Genomic DNA, 6,930 nt, shown 5'->3' on the forward strand with positions numbered 1-6,930 from the left:
ATTTTTATCCCGTTGACAGTTATTTCAGTATCCTATACCATATTTGCTCTATTAGAACCACATCTCCAATACAAGTACATGTAAACCCCAAAACACATTTGTTGTATACTGAATCATTAAAATATTACTTTTGAAATTTATGTAAGCACATGTGCTAAATAATAGAGCAAATACGATAATTATATTCTTTCTCAATTTCATGCAAAGTATAAATGAAAAACCTCAGACCATTAGTGGACTGAGGCCAAACAAAACACCAGTTATCATCTATCAATATTAGTTCTTGTACATTGCTCTTGATGTCTGCCCTCTAGTGGCAGACTAGCACAGGACTAAAGTATATGTCATGTCACTCACAAGTGTACCTGATTGGCTACCCAATCTTAACAGTTGGACCAATCAGAGAGCAGCTTATTTGTTGACATTTTTTTTATGTATCAAATTCTATCAAATTGTATATATGCTTTGAATCAACTGCAGGAAAATGAATAATTAAATAAGGTGTCCTCTTGCGAGTATCATCTGTCCTCTAGTGGCAGGCTGGCATAGAAGAGCGAGTAATTAAATAACATCTGGGGTTGTCACAATTGAAGCTGCACTTTGAAGTTTTTGATTTTGTTGTATGATTATCATGCATTTCATAACGCAACTATATGTGAATTGTGGTCTGCAGTATTTTAGAACAAAGATAATTATACACAATAGTAAATTTCAACAGACACTCAAATGAGGAGGTGAAACGATTGCTAACATTTTAAGATTTGCTTTAAATAAACTGAATCAAATTCATAGCACAAAAATATCAAACATAAAAAATATCATCTTGGACTCCAGACTAAATAAGTCAATTTGAGATTGGGATTTGAATTATAACATGTATTTAATCCATATCTTTGGGTAAATGAGATATAATCAGTGTATTTCTCTGTGATATATTCCGTACACAAACTGTTTTGACAATCTAGCATTGCTGGTATATGTAAATTATATGTAAATGAGGTTGTGTGTTGTCAACATTGTACATAGATCTACTTAAGGTGGTTTTAGGCTTAAATTCTAATAGAGAGTTTTGTCAAGATTGTGAACCAGTCAATATTGTTGGTCGACCATGCAACTAACTTTTTATGTTGTAACCCCAGATGCATCATCAGCAGAGAAGCAATTGGTGTTTAGATTTTGTAACATTTTTTTACGTTCTTTGGGTACTTGGTATCCATTATGTATATTACATGTACTGTTTGAGGTTTTGTCTGTTTAATGTTGTACATAAACTTAATGTTAAACATCTCATAATTATCTGTGTCATCCAACCCTTGCCTTGCCACCTAAGATCCACTGATTTGGCTTTTCATGAATACCGTATATAAGGAATGATAATTTTTAGAGATACAATGTACTTTAGAAATATTGACATACTAAATCCTTTTGCAACTAGATCTATACATGTGCAATAATCTACCTTTCTAAAGTCAATGTTATTTACAAAAAATGACACTTAGTGATGAGTTTATCCACAGTCCCTCTTTAGATCGGTCTGATATAAAGGTTGCTCCTTTCACTTCCATGATGAACACAATTCACTCCTTTCCGAATACGAGTAGTAAAATCGTCAAACTGATAGCTTGAAAAAGTCTTATAGAAATCTGTAAAATTTGTCTTTCACTGTCCATGGTCGCTTCTAGTGCAGTTGTGTGTTCTGAGCAGCTTTAATGGTAGGCATGACTATTGATTAAAACGTGTGAATCATTATATACCTGTGGTTCATTTCCAGCATGACATTTCAAAGATAATTACGATAGTATTTATGCAAATCAAAGATATATAAAATAAGGGTGTGCAACTGGTGTGATGTGTGATAAAGATCCCAAATGAAGTACCGGTACCATGGACGCCGAAATGATGAAACGAATTGCATGAAAAATGTACATTTCACACAATAGAACGGGATCTCCATTGCATATCAGTGCTTATAAATCCTTGGTATGCACAGTATGAGATACAAAGTTGTGCATTCTTTTGGCAATTTCTCATGTACAAGATTTATTCAGAAATAATATTGGATGTGTTTATTTCCCAAAATAACTTGAAATATTTTTGTTGGGACATACCCTCAAAATGTGTATCAAAAGTTTCTCTTCAAATTAGTCACAATTGTATAACCAAAACTGTTAAATAAAACCGCATACCATTACTCCTGCGTAAATCCAGAATAAATACTAATAACTGCTGTACTCGTCACATTTGTTGCATTAGAAGAACACATAAACCAACAATTGCATTATTGTAGACTGAATCATTAAAGACACAGTCATTTACACAATTGTCAACACTACTAATAGAGCAAAATACTGTATATGGTTTCAAATCTTCACCAATACAATCATCTATTTGAAGTACAGCGAGACAACCAAACCACTGTTTATGTTTGTTTTGCAGCAACATATTTTAAATGGGCATAATGACCTTTAATCTATAATTATAATTGTGAATAATTTAACATTTTCACTGGTAAGGCATCAACTTTTCTTTGAAATGATTTAAATTTACATCAATGCAAATATTTCCAAGTCTCTAGCAAACTCTACAGTAATCATTGGTGAACGATGCAGCCATGTTTCCTATGTAGTCTAGCAAACTCTACAGTAATCATTGTGAACGATGCAGCCATGTTTCCTATGTAGTCTAGCAAACTCTACAGTAATCATTGTGAACGATGCAGCCATGTTTCCTATGTAGTCTAGCAAACTCTACAGTAATCATTGGTGAACGATGCAGCCATGTTTCCTATGTAGTCTAGCAAACTCTACAGTAATCATTGTGAACGATGCAGCCATGTTTCCTATGTAGTCTAGCAAACTCTACAGTAATCATTGTGAACGATGCAGCCATGTTTCCTATGTAGTCTAGCAAACTCTACAGTAATCATTGTGAACGATGCAGCCATGTTTCCTATGTAGTCTAGCAAACTCTACAGTAATCATTGTGAACGATGCAGCCATGTTTCCTATGTAGTCTAGCAAACTCTACAGTAATCATTGTGAACGATGCAGCCATGTTTCCTATGTAGTCTAGCAAACTCTACAGTAATCATTGTGAACGATGCAGCCATGTTTCCTATGTAGTCTAGCAAACTCTACAGTAATCATTGTGAACGATGCAGCCATGTTTCCTATGTAGTCTAGCAAACTCTACAGTAATCATTGTGAACGATGCAGCCATGTTTCCTATGTAGTTCTAGACAATTTTGCTTCTCTGCAATGTTTTATTCAGAATAAAGATTATTAATGTCATTCCAAGTAATTTGGGTTTGTATTTTTATTACTCTAAATGGAGACCATTTAGCAGACATGGTGGTATCAACATGATTTATGTGAGTCACTATGCCCTCTATAGATTTACTGTGATGCTAATTTGCCATTGAGGGCATAGTAATCAGAGCATGCCAGGCAAGGCAGCCATTAGTGTGGTTTTAGACATCACAACCATCAAGTCCTAATAGTTTTAAATGCATTTCAAGGATTTCCTCACTTGTGGGAGTATTAATCCTAACAAAACATTTTCCATTTTTGTTCTTTGCAAAATTTGGTTGTGATGGTTGTGACATCGGCCTGTTTGATCATTGTAAAGCAAATTCACCCAGTTTTCCAAATAGTATTTATTTTCATTGAATAATCTGTTTACAGTACTCATCAAGGACTTTCTCAGTTTATTATTTATGCTACCACACTTGTTACATGACACAACATAAAATGCATAATCCCACATTTACATTGGTGTTGTTGCTGAACTCACACTCCCAAAATTAGGTGCAAATGTTCAGTCACTACAAGTTTATTTGGAAAAATAGATTTTGGTCAGTAATCATGATCAACAAAACTTTCTAAAAAGTGCATAGAGGTGGATTTCACACAACATGTATATCAGTGTGTGCACAGAGGTAGATTTCACACAACATGTTTATCAGTGTGTGCATAGAGGTGGATTTCACACAACATGTATATCTGTGTGTGCTAGGTGGTGGATTTCACACAACATGTATATAAGTGTGTGCACAGAGGTGGATTTCACACAACATGTATATCAGTGTGTGCATAGAGGTGGATTTCATACATGTATATCAGTGTGTGCATAGAGGTTGATTTCACACAACATGTATATTAGTGTGTGCACAGAGGTGGATTTCACACAACATGTATATCAGTGTGTGCACAGAGGTAGATTTCACACAACATGTTTATCAGTGTGTGCATAGAGGTGGATTTCACACAACATGTATATCTGTGTGTGCATAGAGGTAGATTTCACACATGTATATCAGTGTGTGCATAGAGGTGGATTTCACACAACATGTATATCAGTGTGTGCTAGGTGGTGGATTTCACACATGTATATCAGCGTGTGCATAGAGGTGGATTTCACACAACATGTATATCAGTGTGTGCTAGGTGGTGGATTTCACACATGTATATCAGTGTGTGCACAGAGGTGGATTTCACACAACATGTATATCAGTGTGTGCATAGAGGTGGATTTCACACAACATGTATATCAGTGTGTGCACAGAGGTGGATTTCACACATGTATATCAGTGTGTGCATAGAGGTGGATTTCACACAACATGTATATTAGTGTGTGCATAGAGGTGGATTTCACACAACATGTATATTAGTGTGTGCATAGAGGTGGATTTCACACATGTATATTAGTGTGTGCATAGAGGTGGATTTCACACAACATGTATATCAGTGTGTGCACAGAGGTGGATTTCACACATGTATATCAGTGTGTACATAGAGGTGGATTTCACACAACATGTATATCAGTGTGTGCTAGGTGGTGGATTTCACACATGTATATCAGCGTGTGCATAGAGGTGGATTTCACACAACATGTATATCAGTGTGTGCATAGAGGTGGATTTCACACAACATGTATATAAGTGTGTGCACAGAGGTGGATTTCACACAACATGTATATAAGTGTGTACATAGAGGTGATCTGTGTGTGCATAGAGGTGGATTTCACACAACATGTATATCTGTGTGTGCATAGAGGTGGATTTCACACAACATGTATATCAGTGTGTGCATAGAGGTGGATTTCACACAACATGTATATCAGTGTGTGCTAGGTGGTGGATTTCACACATGTATATCTGTGTGTGCATAGAGGTGGATTTCACACAACATGTATATCAGTGTGTGCACAGAGGTGGATTTCACACAACATGTATATCAGTGTGTGCTAGGTGGTGGATTTCACACATGTATATCAGTGTGTGCTAGGTGGTGGATTTCACACATGTATATTAGTGTGTGCATAGAGGTGGATTTCACACATGTATACCAGTGTGTGCATAGAGGTGGATTTCACACATGTATATCAGTGTGTGCATAGAGGTGGATTTCACACAACATGTATATCAGTGTGTGCATAGAGGTAGATTTCACACAACATGTTTGTCAGTGTGTGCACAGAGGTGGATTTCACACAACATGTATATCAGTGTGTGCACAGAGGTGGATTTCACACAACATGTATATCAGTGTGTGCACAGAGGTGGATTTCACACAACATGTATATCAGTGTGTGCACAGAGGTGGATTTCACACAACATGTATATCAGTGTGTGCACAGAGGTGGATTTCACACAACATGTATATCAGTGTGTGCACAGAGGTGGATTTCACACAACATGTTTATCAGTGTGTGCATAGAGGTGGATTTCACACATGTATATCTGTGTGTGCATAGAGGTGGATTTCACACATGTATATCAGTGTGTGCATAGAGGTGGATTTAACACAACATGTATATCTGTGTGTGCATAGAGGTGGATTTAACACAACATGTATATTAGTGTGTGCACAGGTGGATTTCACACAACATGTATATCAGTGTGTGCATAGAGGTGGATTTCACACAACATGTATATCAGTGTGTGCACAGAGGTGGATTTCACACAACATGTATATCTGTGTGTGCACAGAGGTAGATTTCACACAACATGTATATCTGTGTGCACAGAGGTAGATTTCACACAACATGTATATCTGTGTGTGCATAGAGGTAGATTTCACACAACATGTTTATCAGTGTGTGCACAGAGGTGGATTTCACACAACATGTATATAAGTGTGTGCATAGAGGTGGATTTCACACAACATGTACATCAGTGTGTGCACAGAGGTGGATTTCACACAACATGTATATCTGTGTGTGCACAGAGGTGGATTTCACACAACATGTATATCTGTGTGTGCACAGAGGTGGATTTCACACAACATGTATATCAGTGTGTGCACAGAGGTGGATTTCACACATGTATATCAGTGTGTGCACAGAGGTGGATTTCACACAACATGTATATCAGTGTGTGCATAGAGGTGGATTTCACACAACATGTATATCTGTGTGTGCACAGAGGTGGATTTAACACAACATGTATATCTGTGTGTGCATAGAGGTGGATTTCACACAACATGTTTATCAGTGTGTGCATAGAGGTGGATTTCACACAACATGTATATCTGTGTGTGCATAGAGGTGGATTTCACACAACATGTATATCTGTGTGTGCACAGAGGTGGATTTCACACATGTATATCTGTGTGTGCATAGAGGTAGATTTCACACAACATGTATATCTGTGTGTGCATAGAGGTGGATTTCACACAACATGTATATAAGTGTGTGCACAGAGGTGGATTTCACACATGTATATCTGTGTGTGCATAGAGGTGGATTTCACACAACATGTATATCTGTGTGTGCATAGAGGTGGATTTCACACAACATGTATATCTGTGTGTGCATAGAGGTGGATTTCACACATGTATATCTGTGTGTGCATAGAGGTAGATTTCACACAACATGTTTATCAGTGTGTGCACAGAGGTGGATTTCACACAACATGTATATAAGTGTGTG

Source organism: Saccoglossus kowalevskii, chromosome 2 (assembly GCF_978046115.1).
Source record: "Saccoglossus kowalevskii chromosome 2, keSacKowa6.1, whole genome shotgun sequence".
Taxonomy (NCBI): domain Eukaryota; kingdom Metazoa; phylum Hemichordata; class Enteropneusta; family Harrimaniidae; genus Saccoglossus; species Saccoglossus kowalevskii.